The 17,477-nt window shown below is 39.7% G+C and overlaps 1 protein-coding gene across 9 annotated transcripts in view; it reads right to left on the reverse strand.

The window, feature by feature from the left end:
- The window catches only part of AREL1 (apoptosis resistant E3 ubiquitin protein ligase 1), a 47,781-nt gene that overhangs the window by 28,996 nt on the left and 1,308 nt on the right, over window positions 1-17,477 (reverse strand). For 3 of the 9 annotated variants that reach the window (XM_078448026.2, XM_078448027.2, XM_078448019.2), the window contains exon 2: window positions 1,565-1,878. The gene's annotated coding sequence lies outside the window, so the exon portion shown is untranslated. Of the gene's footprint in view, window positions 1-1,564; window positions 1,879-5,819; window positions 7,848-13,905; window positions 14,543-15,886; window positions 15,975-17,477 lie in introns of those variants that run through there. The other 6 variants (XM_078448022.2, XM_078448023.2, XM_078448020.2 and 3 more) reach the window with 6 other exon arrangements.

The raw sequence follows: 17,477 nt of genomic DNA on the forward strand, positions 1-17,477 counted from the left end.
TTTATTTTCCATTTCAGAGTGGTAACATGAGGCAAAGACTAGTCTTCAGAATTCTCCACAGCGTCCAACATAATTGCATACAGTAATTGCAATAAGTATGAATGAAGTATCTGAACAGATAGGGTCAAATGTCTGTTCTTTCCTTTGTCCAGAATGCCTAGGGATCAGGAACTTTCTAGACAGGACCTCCTTTTAGATACAGTTTTTAAAGACTTCTGTAACTGGCAGTATATTCACTTGAGCCAGGGACTGTAAACTCTTTGGACCACAGGTTACCAACTGATTTCAGTTCTATAAGTATATACCAAATACCCACAACTAGAGTCATAGGTTCTCATGCATGGCCTGGTATCTGGTTTTCTGGTTCTATCTTCCTTATCTTGAGCTTTTATTTTTCTATAACAGTTTCTATAGCACCCTCCACTTTCTGCTGCTTACACTTCTCCTTCATAAAATTATTCTGGAACTCTTCCCAAGTCTAATTCAAGCACAAAGAAGCAGTATGTTAAGCCTCTGCCATACTAATTCATGCAATTTGGCTGCACGAGTATTTTTTTTTTCAAGTTCATCTCTTTAGTGTTCTTGCTTTTACACAATTCAGCAAACTGGAACATTCTAAGCTAGAAGAATAACAGTAGTAGTAACATAATACTCCCTACCTTTACTAAGCCGCTTACAATAGGGCAAAATACCACACTAAGTGCTTCTATGTGCTAGCCTAAGTAATTGTCCCTGTAACAACCTGGCAAAATAAGCACTATTATTCTCATTTTACAGATAAAACAACAACAAAGCTGGGCTTGGAAAGGACTTGCTGAACATCTCCCAGCTGGTTAAATGACAGAGCTGAGACTCAAGCCCATGCCTGACTCTGAAACCCAATGTTCTAAACCTCATACAACACTAAATCAGGAAAGGAAAGGAGTCATAGGGACAGCGAGGTATTTGGGAAGAGGGAAGATTTAAAAAAAAACAACAGGTAAAAGAAAGTATGAAAAACATTACTTAATCTTCCTGGGAGGAATCCCAGCACAAGGTTAAAATTAGAAAAATAAATGCTTATGGCCCCTTTTTAAATCTTTTGAAATAAAAATAAAGCATGACAAAGGAAAATGGAATGCAGTACCAATTATCTAATGCAGAAATATCACTTGCTTACTAAAAGATCCCGGGCAAGTTGCTTAATACTACAGTACTTTGGCTCACATTACCTACAAAAGGCGGGGGAGGGGGAATACTTGAAAACGCCTGTCTCAAGGGAATGTTAAGAGTTGACTAACGGACACATTCTAAAACTCTTTGCTTTTTTAGGAGGCTAAAGATTTGTAATTACGATAGGAAATAAATTTTAGCCTGGACATCGAAGATGGGTTGTGAAAGTCATTTCCCAGAAATAGAGAACGGATTTCTTCATCCTCAAAGGTGCTCTAGGGCAGGGGATCAATTCTAACTGCAACTGTGCACTTCAACAGCTATCCGTTGCTGAAAAGGCTTAGGAACTGGTCCCTGAGTCCACTTTCTGCATTCCAATAACAAGTGAATGTTAACTAGTCTATGGTCTTACCTTTAAACGAGGGCCCATGTTCTGAGCACCAGGTCGAGCACTCCTATTCACCAAAGCAGGTAACTTCTGGCACCATTCACCTTGTCCTCCAACTTCCACAGGAAAGAAAACTGCTGCAAGGTCAACGGAAAGTGTCTGTCCATCAGACACTCACTGAGGATATGTCACAGGAGCAGAGGGTCAATAGTTCTGGATGAACTGGATGAATTCCAGGGTGGAGAAATATAGCCCCAAAACCTGTTATCCCGGACTTCTCTCTAGGGCATGGTGCAATCAACTGCCAAAGGATGCATCTGTTCTCTTGTCCCAGGATCCTACCCGACAGAGAAAAAAAGGTCAGTAGAAGAGGTTTTTATTTCTGAAAGAGAATCCCCAGAAAACAACGAAGAGGATATAGAAGAGGCAGGAGAAATTCCGGGGCACTAAAAACAAGCAAGGCCTGGTAAACTTGGACCAAGCTTTCCCAGTTAAAACTCCACAAAAAGGGGCAATGGCAACCTCACTGCCTTAACTGTGTCACTCCCCAGAAGGAAGCTCCAGCTGACTGCGATCCTTCATTAGGAGCAACTAGGGACAGCTTTAAAGAGTGAGCCTCATCACTACCACATGCCTAATTCCAGTTTAATAGGGCTGCGGCACAGGGGCTGAGAATAAGGTGAAGAGATATGAAAGCACAGGATAGGTGGGGCCACAATGCAGAGGGCCTCATATGCCATATAAGGAATCACGGCAACACTCACTTGGAAAGGGGAAATCACCAAAAAGCTCCAAAACCTAATCTATCTGCCCATGAGGTCTGCTCCCTTCGCGCCCACGTACGCATTTCCAAGACATGGTTTAACAATGCTGGTTTTATGTTTTAAATAGTGTTATTTACTTTTCTGAGTGAGGAAACGAAAATCTGTGGACTTTCAAGATAAAGTCACTAAGTAAAGTCTAGTAAAGTCAGCGTGTAACTCAAAGATATTCATGAACTAAATATAGCAGAAAGGGGGTTATGGCAAAGCATACGCAAACAGCCACCATAGAACAAATGAGAAAAGACTACTCATCGCTAAACAAAAAGAGATTCTCTTTCCACATGGTGGGAACCGCGCTCAGTGCTTCATATATATTAACTTACAACCCCAGGGCACAAAGGGAATTATCCCCCTATTTTACAGATGAGGAAACTGAGGTACTCTCTCAAGATTACGCACATGAGTAGTAATGATCAATTAAACCCAGACAACCTGGGCCTAGAATCCATGCTTTTAATGACTACCCTACTTGCCTCCCTACCGTGGGGAACCAAGAAAGAAAACCCACAATGTTAGTAAGAACAGCAGAACAGAATAAGTGAAGGCTAGCCGATCAAACAAGTTGGCAAACTTTTATAATAAAAAATAAACAAGTATTTGTATTTATTTTAAAATATGGTGATAGAATTGCCAAATACGTGAGCCAAAAGCCGGGTCAACCAGCAACTGGAACCAGATTACAGGATCCACAAGCAAGATAACAGTTACATAAACTGTAAGAGATCAATTAGAATGCTATCTAAGCATTAAACAATGACACCTTTTAAGGAATAACAAAAGAAATTTCTCACAAATAAAATGTTAAATACAAAGTAAGCACAAAATTATTTACATGGCATGAGTGCAATTTTTAAAACATTACATTACATAAACAAGACTAGAAGGAACATAAAAATACTAGTCATTTTTTGCTGTATGAAATTATAAACAACTTTCATTTTCTACCTGTACCTTTCAGTGTTTTCCAAATTTTTACTGATGTAAGAACATATTAAAAGTTTCTACTTCTGGAGAACAAATAACTTTTTGGGGGAGAACAGGCAAGTTATCCTTTTTTTCAAATAAGGAGTATATAAATTAGCTAAAAATAAAAGAATGTACTGAAATTTTTTTAAAAAAGTTTTTTTAAGATTTTTATTTATTTTTGAGAGACAGAGACAGAGACAGAGCACGAGCAGGGGAGGGGCAGAGAGAGAGGGAGACACAGAATCCGAAGCAGGCTCCAGGCTCTAAGATGTCAGCACAGAGCCTGACACGGGGCTGGAACTCATGGACCATGAGATCATGACCTGAGCTGAAGTCGGACACTTAACCGACTGAGCTACCCAGGCGCCCCTGAATGTACTGAAATTTTATTTAAAAAATTCCTTTAATGTTTATTATTTATTTTTGAGAGACAGACAGAGCATGAGCAGGGGAGGGGCAGAGAGAAAGAGGGAGACACAGAATTCAAAGCAGGTTCCAGGTTCTGAGCTGTCAGCACCAGAGCCTGACGCGGGGCTCGAGCCCATGAACCGGGAGATCGTGACCCGAGCCAAAGTCAGACGCTTAACTGACTGAGCCACCCAGGTGCCCCTGCAATTTTATTTCTATTCATTATGATCTTAGTGGGTCTCCAGCCCTGTAATCAGCTATTTGGTTATTAAATAACTCCTAGGTTTTTTTTTTAAAGATTTTATTTGTAAGTAATCTCTACATCTAACATGGGGCTCGAACTTCAACTCCAAGATCAAGAGTTGCATGCTCCACGGACTGAGCCAGCCAGGTGCCCCAAATAACCCCTAGTTCTAACATCATCTTTACTGCACCCACCACAATCTACCACGCATAACCCTTTACAATGCTTCAGTGTCTCTAGTAAGCCTCAAAATTCAGCTCAAGCATCATCCCCCTTCCTGGTCCAATTCTCAGGCCCTCTGAGAATTCCCCCCATGCCAGGCAGAACCAATCATTTGCTCCTCTGTGATACGCCTATGCTGAAGATACCTCTATTATAGCATTTATTAGTCTGTATTATAATTGTTTATACAGTAGTGTCTCCTAATGACTTCTGGGATCTCAGAAGACACTGATGGGTCTTACTCTGCTTTGTCTCCCAGTAGCTAGTATACTGTTCGGTTTATCTCTTAACTTTGATAAGTTCCCCCAAGTGATTCCTATAAATATTGAAGTCTCATAAGCTTGGTCTAGGCTCTAGGGCAGTCCCTCTGAGAAGCGACCTGATATTCTGTATCTCTAACAGACTCACAGGAAAGGTTGATGCTTCCGGTCTGCAGATCGAGCTTCCAGGAGCAAGGGTCTAGAGCAGGAATTGGCAAACTACAGCCTGCAGGCCAAATCCAGACAGAACCTTGCTACAAGAGCAAAGCTGAGTAGCTGCAGAGACATATGGTCTACGAAGCTTTCCTATCTGACCCTTTACAAAAAAAAAGTTTACCACCCTCCAGCATAGGGTCTTAGCCTTAAAGCTACATAACTGCTTTGTGTAAATTAACTCATTTTTATAAATGAAAAAAAGCATAAAGTCATTTTCTTCCAATCCAGTTCTGCCCCCTCTTAGGAAAAGAGCTATAAAACTTGCAATATTATGCAAATATTTCTCCTGGTGAATTTCAACTGTTATTTAAAAGTGTTACGGAGGCACCTGGGTAGCTCAGTTGGTAAAGTGGCCAACCTCGGTTCAGGTCATGATCTCAAGGTTCATGAGTTCAAGCCCCATGTCAAGCTCTGGGCTGACAGCTCAGAGTCTGGAGCCTGCTTCAGATTCTGTGTTTTCCTCTCTCTCTGCCCCTTCCCTGCTTGCTCTCTCTCTCTCTCTCTCAAAAATAAACAAACAAAAAAAGAGTTCTACGCCTCCCATACCCCAAGTAGGAATTTTATACAATCATTTCCCAAAGTACATGTTTCCTACAATTATGCTTGCATTTCATCAAGGCTATAATTTCCTAAAACCAGTACCTCAGGGACCAATACTATATCCAGGTTTCTAAAATTATTACTATACACATTACTGACTCAATATCTACTTTTAAACTATTATTAAAAATCCTGTGAAAAACTGACGTGAAAGTCCACTTTGGAATTCTGGTGAATAACAAAAGAGGCAGTGGCAGCAGACAGGAGTTCCAAATATCACCCACTGAATCCCACAAAGAAAGACAAAAGAAAGACATTGGCTTTGAAAGACGTAGTCTTCAGTATTCTCTATACAGAAGCACCAGCCACAGTCCAGGAAAATCAAATTAAAAAAACAAAACAAAACAAATCATTCAATAAGCAAAACGCTGACAGTTTAGAGTGACCTAAGGAGGTTCTAAGAAATAAAGTGCACCATCAGATACTTTAGATTATTTACGTTTTCGTCTGCTTAATTTCACCGTTGGTTTATTCTCCCCCAAATCCCCACCATAAAAGACTGCCTTCCCCCATCAAGTTTATTCTCTTGAGATATTTACACAGTTGTGTATTCCTGCTATCTCGGTTCAGCCAACTTATACGGTTTTCATTTATATTCTTTCCTCATCAGTCAGCCCCTCCAGTCTCTTAATCATTCTTGTGGGTCTTCTGTGAACTCTCTCCAGCTGGTCCCCAGCGATCTGGTAATGAGGTGCCTCCAACTGACTGCAGCCTTCCAGGAACAGCCTCGTTAGAACAGGATGAGCTCACCCTCCTGGTTCTATGACATAACACTCCTAAGTAGACAATCCCCCACATCACAGCAAGCTAGAATACCGCCATATTAGACTATGACCCCATTCCATGCTTCTCAGATTTGGGCACTGGGGCATGTGAATGTGCTGGAAGGCCGGGGATAAATGGCACATGTTGGTGCAGCAACTTTTCACTAAAGGATGAGGTGGGTGGGGAGGGAAAGCCCTGTTCACGTTAAAACACTCATAGGTAACAAAATAGAATGCACAATTTGCGTGAATGTCTAAAGATAAAATACGAGTGTGGTCAAGATATTCGGAGATTTGATACCTGATGCAGAAAGGCTGCTTGGGGCTCTGCTCCCAGCCCCGAAGGGGTTACATGCCCACTATCCTCTACCACCAGAGGTACTCGAGCTTAAAAGTTTGAAAAGCACTACAATCCCCACTCAACTCATGGTCTATTACCCCACTATCACTCATCTCATATACTCACATTTTAAATAAAATTATTTTTTCTGCTATGTTCCCCATCCTTGGATATCTACATTTTCCCTTTGCCTAACATAACTGTAATTCACTGATGGTAATTCACCAACATCTTCGTGTTCTTCTGTAAGGTTCATTCTTCATTCATTTCGTATTTCTTGAACATTTGCTGTCTGCCAGGCTGTGTGCTAAAAGCTAAAGTAACACGGAAAAATGAGACAGGGTATTTTCTTAACCTGGATGAACTCAGTCCAAAGTGGGTACTGGACAATACAACGAGGCAAGCGCCACAAAAAAGGAATAAACAATGTGTGTGTGGGGGGGGGGGGGGGCAAAGGAAGGAGAAAGGTAACTTTGCCTGAGAGTGAGGAAGCATCCACAGAAGAGACAAGAGAGCTATTAAGACTGAGCAAGCATTCGCAGGGCAGGGCAGAAAAGACCAGTACTCTAGGTGGAAAAAACAGCATAAGCAAAAGTTCGGAGTCAAGAAAGGGGATGAAAAAGGTCAGCATTATGAAAACAAAGTGTTTAGAAAGACCAAATGGGGCCAAACTAGGGTGACTGATTCTCAGTACAGTACAGTATAATGCTCAAGAGCATGAATCTTACTACTGAGTAATCCCGGACAAACTACTTCTCTTCAGTTGCCTCAGGAATAAAGTGGAGATCCACTAAGAAAAGGAAGGGCTGGAAACTAGCCCCGGGTGACTTGGCACTAGACGGGTGCCTCAAGGGATGTGGCTTTAACTGCCAAGCAGGCTGCCCGGTTGCCCGGCTACGACGGAAGTTTGCACCCAGGCCACAACGGCAGCCCAACCTGCAGTAAATTAGGAAGATGGCACTGTGTATACCTAAGGGACTAATTGGTTTTCCAGAGAAATCCCATTTGGAAGCAACCACAGCAAGGATCCAAAATACGGACTGTTGTTTTTTTTTTTTTTTCTCAAGAATGATGATAACACAGGGATGTTTGGGTGGCTCAGTTGATGAAGCATCCAACTTCAGCCCAGGTCTTGATCTCATGGTTTGTGGGTTCAAGCCCTGCATTGAGCTCTCTGCTGTCAGCATGGAGCCTGCTTTGGATCGTCTGCCCCCCTCTCCCTCTGCCCCTTCTCCGCTCATGCTTTCTCAAAAATAAATAAACTTAAAAAAAGAACGGGGTGCCTGGGTGGCTCAGTTGATTAAGCGTCCAACTTTGGCTCAGGTCATGATCTTTCAGGTTCGTGAGTTTGAGCCCCATATTGGGCTCTGTGCTGACAGCTCAGAGCCTGGAACCTGCTTAAGATTCTGTGTCTCCCTCTCTCTCTGCCCCTTCTCTGCTCGTGCTCTGTCTCTCTCAAAAATAAATAAACATTAAAACAAATTTTTTAAAAGAGAATGATGATAACACAAATCTACCTTTACTGAGAACTTACTACTACTGTTTGAGGTGCTTCATGTACTATCTCACGTAACTCACATCAACCATATAAAGTACCTACATTGTTATCCATATGTTACAGATTAGGAAACAGAAGCACAGAGAGCTACAATAACTTGCCTATTGTTACCTAGATGACAAAGGAAGGAGTCAGGCAATGTGATTCCAGAGCCTGATGTGTCAAGAACCCCAAGAAAGGAAAAAAAAGAGAAAAGATTCTTGGGATAGGAAGAATGAGAGCTCAAGAAATACTTAACCTGGAAATTTAAAGAAATATGATTTCGTTTTAGACTTTAAGCAACCACAACCAAAGAAGCCAAGAGGTGTTTTTTAAGTTAAGGGAGAAAGAGGCTTACACATTTTAAAAGAAGTAACTCTGGCGGTAATATAAGAGAGACTCTGAAGAGGAGGACAGACCACTGGCTGAGAGACCAGAAGATGCTGGTCCAAGGGAGCAGCGAGGAACTGGTCATGATGCAGAGGGGGAGAGGCTAGCGTAGGCACTGTTTCCCAGTTAGGAACAACAGGATTAGTGACCTATGGGTCAAAAAGATAAAGGAGAGCAAGAAACAAAGGACAAATCAGGATTTTTTACTCTTGGGAGCCTGGATGAATGGTGGTGGTGGTGAATGAAAGACACAGAGCCAGTACAGAGGGAAAGATAAGCACAGAACTGAACACGTTAAGTTTGAAGTGTCTATAAGATATCCGGGTGAATATATCCACAAGACAAATGGACATAAGCATCTGAAGCCATGGAAATACCAGTACCCTGAGGGCAGTTAAAAGACACAGGAGATTAAAAAAAAAAAAAAAAAACAAGACTGCCATGGAAAACAAGTAGACCAAGAAAAAGACCAATTACACAACTCTGAGGAGATCAACCTTAAAAGTACTGCCTTCTTCCCCCAAAAAGGAGCTAGCAAAAACTGAAAAGGAACAATCAGAGAAAAGGGAAAAACTGTAAAAGTGGTTTACTAGAGCCAAAAGGAAGTATTTCTAGAAACCGGTGGTCACAGTATTAGAACCAGTAATGATTTAGGCCAGAGGGGGAATTCAAAAATCAGCACCCAGGTTTTCTTCCTTGATTATTTGGAACTCTCATTCTCTGATCAAGCAACTTCAAATAAAATGTGTATCTGATTTCCATCTATTCTCATTAATAATAAAAATCTTAGCCTAAACTTGACCCAACACTGATAACTAGTAAGCTCTTTGCAAGTCAATTCAGGGATACTGATTATTTCAAAATTATCTTAGTGCCTATAACAAATTCAGATCTGAACTAATCTGAATCCAGTCTCTAATCCCACATAAATCAATGGCAAAAAAATCATATCAAAATCAGCTTTATTGAGGTATGGCTTATATATAGTAAAAGCCGCCAACTTAAACAATTAGAGCTTTGCCAACTGTATAAGGTTATGGATATAAAACACAATGGTGATACAGAACATTTCATCATCCCAAAGTCTCCTCAGGATCCCCTTGTGCAACCACTGATGTGCTTTCTATCACCATAGTTTTGCCTTTTACAGAATGCCAAATAGCGTTCTATACAAAATGTAGACCTTTGTGTTGTGGCATTTCTTTACTTATCACATTATTTAGACCCATACATGTCATTACATGTACCCGTAGTTCATTCCTCTTTATTGTTGTGTAGCAGTCCATTATATGGGCATATTACAATTTCTTTATCCGTTCACCAGTTGAAGGACATTTGATTCTATCCAGTTTGGGGCTGTTCGGGATAAAGCTGCTACGAACATTCAAGCCTAAGTCTTGTGTGGACACATGTTTTTGCTTCCCTTGGGTAAACAGCTAAGAGTGAGATGGCTGGGCCATATGATAAGTACATATTTAACTTAAAAGAAACTGCCAACCTGTCGGGGTGCTTGGGTGGCTTAGTCGGTTAAGCATCCGACTTCTCAGATCATGATCTCATGGTTCATGGGTTTGAGCCCCACATCGGGCTATCTGCAGTCAGCATGGAGTCTGCCTCAGATCCTCTGTCCCCCTCTCTCTCTGTCCCTTCCCCTGCTCGCGCGCTCTCTCTCTCTCAAAAATAAATAAAATAGACATTTAAAAAGAAAAAAAAAAAAAGAAACTGCCAAACTGTTTTCCAAAGCACCTGCACCATCTTGCATTTTCACCAGCAACGTATGAGAGCTCCAGTTGCTCACATCTGCCAACACTTGGCATTGTTGATCTTTTAAATTTTATCATTCTAGAACAATCCAACAAGAAGACATAGTAACTTTAAATACTTATTCACCCAACATGGAAGCATCCAAATACTTCAAGTAGTTAATAACAAACATAAAGGAAGTAATCAATGGTAGTCTAACAGTAGGGGACATTAAAATCCCACTTACATCAATGAACAGATCATCCAAACAGAAAATCAATAAGGAAACAGTGGCTTTGACACATTGGATCAGATGGACTTAACAGATATATTCAGAACGCTCCACCCTAAAACAGCAGAATACAGTCTTTTCAAGTGCACACGGGACACTCTTCAGAACAGATCCATATTAGGCCACAAAACAAGTCTCAACAAATTCAAAAAGATCGAAGTCATAACCATGCGTCTTTCCTGACCACAACACTATGAAACCAGAAATCAACCACAAGAAAAAAATCTAAACACATGGAGGTTAAAGAACATGCTACTACATCTTACCCATTCTAATAGGTGTGAAGTGGTCTCTCACTGTGGGTTTTTGTTTTTGTTTTTGTTTTTGTTTTGAGAGAGAGAGAGAGAGAGAGAGAGAGAGAGAGAGAATGACAGCGAGGCAGGAGGGTAGAGGGAGGGAGAGAGAATCTTAAGCAGTGTCCATGCTCAGCTTGGAGCCCATCCTGGGGCTAAATCTCACGACCCTGGGATCATGACCTGAGTCGAAATCAAGAGTTGGGACGCTTAACCAACTGAGTCACCCAGGCGTCCCTCTCACTGTGGTTTTGATTTGCAATTCCCTAAGGACTAACAGCATTGAATACGCTTTCGTGTGCTTAATGGCTATTTGTGACACTTCTTTGGTATCCAAATCTTTTGTATTTCTAAAAATCAAACTGTCCTATTACTTAGTTGTTTTCAGAGTTCTTTATATACTAGACACATGTTTGACAAATATTTTCTGTGGTTTGTTTTTAACATTTTCTTAATGGTATTAAAGAGTAAGTTTTGAATTTGATGAAATCCAACTTATCAACATTCTTCTTTTAGGTTGTTTTTTGTATCCTATTAAAAAATCTTCGCCTAACACCAGGGCAAAGATTTTTTTCTAGAAATTTTCTCTAAAAGTGTCACAAAAGAAAATCTCTTGTTAAAATATTTAACAGGAGTACACATGAAGAGATGCTCAATATCACTAATCAGGGAAATGGAAATCAAAACCATAATGAGTTATCACCTCACACTAGTCAGAATGGCTAGCATCAAAAAGACAAGAAATAAACAGTGTTGGTGAGCATGTGGACAAAAGGGAATCCTGTACACCGTTGGTGGGAATGTAAGCTGGTGCAGCCACTGTGGAAAACGGTCTGGAGGTTCTTCAAAAAATCAAAAATCGAACCACCGCATGACCCAGAAATTTCACTTGTGGGTATTTTTACCTGAAGAAAAGGAAAAATAATTTGAAAAGATGCATGCACTCCTATGTTTACCGCAGCATTATTTACAATAGCCAAGATACGGAAACAACCTAAGTGTCCATCAACAGGTGAGTGAATAAAGAAGATGTGATGGGACATATATAATATATACATATAATGTATATACATATAACATACACGTATATTTAAAATGAAATATTACTCGGCCATGAAAAAGAATGAAACCTTGCCATTCACAGCAACATGGATGGACCTAGAGGGTATCACGCTAAGTGAAATAAGCCACACACAAAAAGGCAAATACTGCATGGTTTCACTTATATGTACAATCTGCAAAACAAAATAAACAAAAACAGACTCGTAAGTACAGAGAACAAACTGATGGCTGCCAGAGGAGAGGGGTGTGAGGTGATGGGTGACATAGGTGAAGGAGAGTAAGAGGTACAGACTTCTTTTGTATTTATTACAAAATAAATAAGTCACAGGGATGAAAAATACAGCACAGGGAATATCATCGATAATACTGTAATAACTTTGTACGGTGACAAATAGTAACTATACTTAATCGTAGTAGGCATTTCATTATGCATATAATTGTCTGGGGCACCTGGGTGGCTTAGTCAGTTACGTGTCCAACTCTTGATTTCGGCTCAGGTCCTAGTCTCGTAGTTGGAGACCCGGCCCCTCGTTGGGGTCCTCACAGACAACACGGAGCCTGCTTGGGAGTCTCTCTCCCCCTCTCTCTGCCCCTCCCCTGCATGAGTGTGCACATGTGCTCACTTTCTCAAAATAAGTAAACTTTAAAAAATAATGTATATAACTGTCCAATCACTATGTTGTACATCTAAAACTAAGAGAATATTGTATGTCAACTATATTGTAATAAAAAAAATTTTTAACAAGAGTTTTTTAAGCTCCTGCATTCCCTTTATTTCATTAATTACTCAGTTTTATTATTGCTTTCTTCCAAATTCAACTTCCCATATTACCAAGCAGGATTTAAGTTACAGCCTATTGCAGAATTTGGGAAGATTTTTAATCTTTTAACAGATTCCCCCTACTCTTTAACCTAATAAATGGCATTTCTAAATGTAGCCAATGTTTTAGTCCCTCAGCTCTCCTCAAACTGACATAAACCTTCTGGACCCCTGATGCTGGGTCTTAAAACAACAACAACAAAATTCCAAAACCCAGACCATGCACCTGCAGGTTAAGCCAAGGACAATGAACTACTTGCCCTTCTGGTTTTAAAGAGAAGCTTTTATAAGCTATCACCTGAGAGGAGGCTGAAAAAAGTTATCATTCACTGGTTAAAAGAAAAGTTAGGCTTATAAAGGCTAAGCTGGCAGACATAAAAGTAATTCTACATCTCTTAATATTGATATTCTCTATTGAACTATTCTCTTGAAAACAAACCAGAGTTCTTCAGACTTGAAATAAAGAGTACATACGAAAGCACAGTTTAGATTCAACTGCCCCCTGGAACAGACTTTGCCATTCTCAGCATAGTTCAGAGAAAGGAGGGAAAAAGGGATTCAAAGCTAATGTGAGTAAAACAGGGAAACAAGGGCCAATTTATCATTGCTCATTTTGTAACTTCCTGGGATGTCTGGAGAAAAAAACAAAATAGAAAAACTGGCTCATCTATGCCCCATCACAGTCTTTCATCTACATCAAGAAAACAGCAGCTTCAATTTACAACTCTCTCCAATCGTGATTTTTTTTTTCTATTTACCAAACGGAATCTACTGTGCCTGATCCACAGAATCAGGACAGGCCCCTGTGTTCCCATACCATGGCAGCTTTTATGCTTAGGTGACCCTGGGCCACTGAATCTTGGCTATAATAGGAAAAATTTTAAACTAATTCTCTGAATCTGACAAGCCGTCTCCCTCGATAAGTCTAGGAAGGTGTCATTTCATTAACTGTGCATGAAGTGGCAGGCACACAGCCAGATCTACAGCCTAGTGGGATGAAACTGGAATTGTCACACATGCACTTAAAAGCTAACAAAATTTCTACCTCTACTACCGTCTATTCTGTTATTTTTAAAGAAAATAACTTATTTACATAATAAAAAAAAAAAAAAAAGAGCAATCTTAAATGAGTATTTTATAGTTCTTTAAGATTCCAGGAAGAAAAACTCAACTAGCCACAGGATTGGCAAACTAAGACGGCTCAAATCGAAGGAGAAACTCAACACTTACATAGTATTAAAACAAAACTTCTGTTGATCTAATAGTCAATGCTACCAAACAAGGATCTATTAATTTCTTCAAATGTGTGTTAAGAATCTATCATAGGGGCACCTGGGTGGCTCAGTCGGTTAAGCATCCGACTTCAGCTCAGGTCATGACTCACAGTTCACGGGTTCAAGTCCTGCATCGGGTTCCGTGCTGACAGCTTGCTCAGAGCCTGGAGCCTGCTTCGGATTCTGTGTCTCCTTCTCTCTCTGCCCCTCCCCCGCTCACACTCTGTCTGTCTCTGTCTCTCAAAACTAAACAAAAATAATAAAAGAAAAAGAATCTATTATATACCAAGCTTATTTTGGACCCTGAGGATTCCAAAATGAGTAAGATGGTCCCTGACCCCTTAGAAACATATGGTTTAGTAAAGAAGATAGTCAAGTAAACAAGTGGTGATAATTCCATGTAGTAAAGTCTATGAAGGGAGCACATGCTGTTAGTGGAGCCCAAGAAGGGCCCCTCAATCAGGATTAGCTCTTAGCTTTTCAGAAAACTTCATACCACCCTCCTGGGAGCAAAGCCAACTCTTCGACCGAGTTAACAGTGCTTTGGGAATTAAGGGGATACTAAAACACTACCTATACAGTATTGTTTATTCTCATGGTCAATGACTTTCTCTCTTCAGCACTGGTCAGAGGGGATTACTGATCCACATGCGTGGCAGAGAAAAAGCCACTGGAAACCCCAGCCTATTTATCCAAATTGCACAGCACATGGTCTAAACACAATATAGTATCCTGGACTGGATCTTAGAACAGAAAAAAGGCTACTAGAGGAAAAACTTGTAAAATCAAAAAAAAAAAAAAAAAAAAAAAAAAAAAAAAAAAAGGCTGTAGTTCAGTTAACATGTACCAATGTTAATTTCTTAGATGTGACAAATGTACCGTGGTTATGTAAGATGTTAACATTAGGGGTAAAGCTACATGAAAGGTATATAGGAACTCTGTTCTATCCTTGCAACTTCTCTGTAAATCTAAGATTATTCCAAAATAAAATGTGGTTTTTAAAAAATTACATCTTAAAAAAAAAAAAAAAAAAAATTACATCTTGTTCCCACTTTATATTCTTATTCTTCCTAGGATTCTGATCATGCCACTTTAATCCCTACCCCAATCCAGGTAATGCTTGGTTAAAACACTTGTTTTCAAATCCTTTTCAATCTTTTCCATAAACCATTTATGCAGCCCAGCTGGGTTTCCTTCCTCAGCAAGACTTGAAAAACTAGCTCATACATACAATGGTGGGGGGTGGGGGTGGCCTTGGAGTAGAACCTCTCTAAGTGGACAAAAGAGGGGTTAAAATAACCTGGGCTAGATCTCTGGATAAGAGCAAGGGGAACCTGCAGAAAATGTTATGTTGTATATTATTAGATTACCTTTACCTGAACTCTGGCCAAAAATAACGAAAAGAAAATACAATGAACAGATACTGACTACCAGCATCTCAACACCAACAGGCAAACTGCACTGAAATGATGCTGCATCTAGAAGTTCCAAAAAAAACATGGTGCAAATTATTCAACTATTCAAGGCAAAAATTCATATTAAAATCGTATGGCATTGTTCAATTCAGGCTAGTGTTTACCGTGACTGTTTGGTTTCTTACAACTAAATGAACACTCTATTAAACCACATTTGTAGAACAGGCTTCAAGAGTTCCACCAGGAAAACATCATGGTGATTCAACACCGTATCAAGGCTTCAGGCATGCGCAAGTGCGCACACACTGACGCATGCGCACATTTACATACATGCGAACTACAATCAGGCTTAACCACCTCACAAGTTTGAAAACCACTGTATAAAAGAAAATTAGTAAAGGGTAAACATTCATGAACGCTTCAAAAAAGAAACCAAAGAAAGAGAACTGAAATTCAAACCTAAGCTATTTAATGACTAAAGTCATTTAAAAAGTAAAATGATACACTAGAACCCATTCTGATGAACCCAGACTGAAAAGTCTGATTTGTTATAGGGTACGTTGTAATATTAAAACGGTATGTGTCATATATATTACACAACGGCACTCCAACCTGGACCACTTCCATAAAAATGAACAGGCAGAATAACTCTTATAAAATAGTTCAATTTACATACCTCTGTTGAGCCACCTACCATAATTGATCTGTTCACAAGCCTGTCTCCAACACAGGCCTGAGCTCTTGAAGAGAACCCAGCACACTGCCTAGGACAGAACAGGCCCTTGTTAAGTGCCTTCTGAATGAATGAACATACAGCGGACCTCTGAGGTATCTTTGCAATCCCAATTCAGTATCGGTATCTTAGGGGCAGAAGATGCTGTACAACATGCGATATTTTTAGGAGGCGGCCAAGTAAACAGAAAAATAATTAATAACAAGTAATGCTGGGGGAAAGAACTCAGTATCACATGAGACGTAAAAACTGTAACTTGAAAATGAAGAAAATATCTGTGCGTTATTTTTTTCCCTTGATGGCCACAAAAGTGAATCTACCTTTAACTTTCTAACATTGAAATACAAGCGTTTTAAAGGAATCTTTCATTATCCATAATTTTATAAAGAAATTTGTTATTAAATTAGTAAGTTAGACCAATTAGTGAATGGAATGAATTCCAAGCCCAATTATGTGTTCAAAACTGTGGGTTGAATGCCTTAAAAAATTCTTTCAAGATTGCAGAAAAGTACAAAACAACCCTCTTGACTGCTGAGAAGGACTAAAACCATTTCTTTTTCTCACAAGTATGTAATCAAAAGCAATTACTTTCTGCTCCCACCCAACACAAAGCAACACCATCTCCCCACTCCCATCACCATCAAAACATGCTATAGAGCATCTCAGTACTTTAACCTTAGGCTGTAAGAATCCCAGAATGCGATAAAATTACAATTCAACAAAAACATTTTTCTAAGTATGCTCTCATCCCCTGTGGTGTTCCTTCACTAACACAGCTCCCTCTCAAGTATTAACAAACAAGGAGACCAGAAAATTCTCAGAACAGGTATTACAAACTGCTTTTTAAAAAATTTGTTATTGTTCATGGATTCCAATATTCATCGTACACATTACCAGGAGAGTGTTCTGTCAGTTCTTCTGCAAATTACTATTTAATTATTTGCAATTTTCCCTCTGAACCTATAATACTGATCAGTATCCAAATGTTTAAAATAAACTGATCGTGTTTGCTTAAAAAGGTTATTGCCTAAGCACCAAGAGGTTCTAATGCATTGAAAAAGTGGTAGCTCTCAGTTCTACCCACGAATGACAGCTTGCAGACAAGCTGTCTCAAAGAGATTAGGGACCTTTAGTGATCACAAATGGGGTAAAGCAGGAGGCACATACAGTATTTGTAGATGGTTCAATGATAAAACTGTTTCAACATAAAAAATTTGGAGCCTACAAAGTCAGGTATGTGAACTACAAAGCTATTAAATGCCTGCAAGCCCAAAAGAAAAAGGAGAAGAAGGAAGAAAACTGTGCCTATACACAAATCACGAGAAATCACCCTGCGGTTGAACTTTCCAAGAACTGAAAACTTTATAAGGTTCTTGTGGATATCAACACATTTCAGGTCCAAAACAATGGGTATGTGTACCCATTGTTATCCAAATTGTATTAAAATACAATTGGCATAAAATTCAAATACCACCACATGTTGGAAGACGCACAATGAAAATAACAGGGTTTATTTGTGGTGGGTATTGTTCTA

The sequence above is a fragment of the Panthera onca genome, chromosome B3 (assembly GCF_046562875.1).
Source record: "Panthera onca isolate mPanOnc1 chromosome B3, mPanOnc1 haplotype 2, whole genome shotgun sequence".
Classification (NCBI taxonomy): Eukaryota; Metazoa; Chordata; class Mammalia; order Carnivora; family Felidae; genus Panthera; species Panthera onca.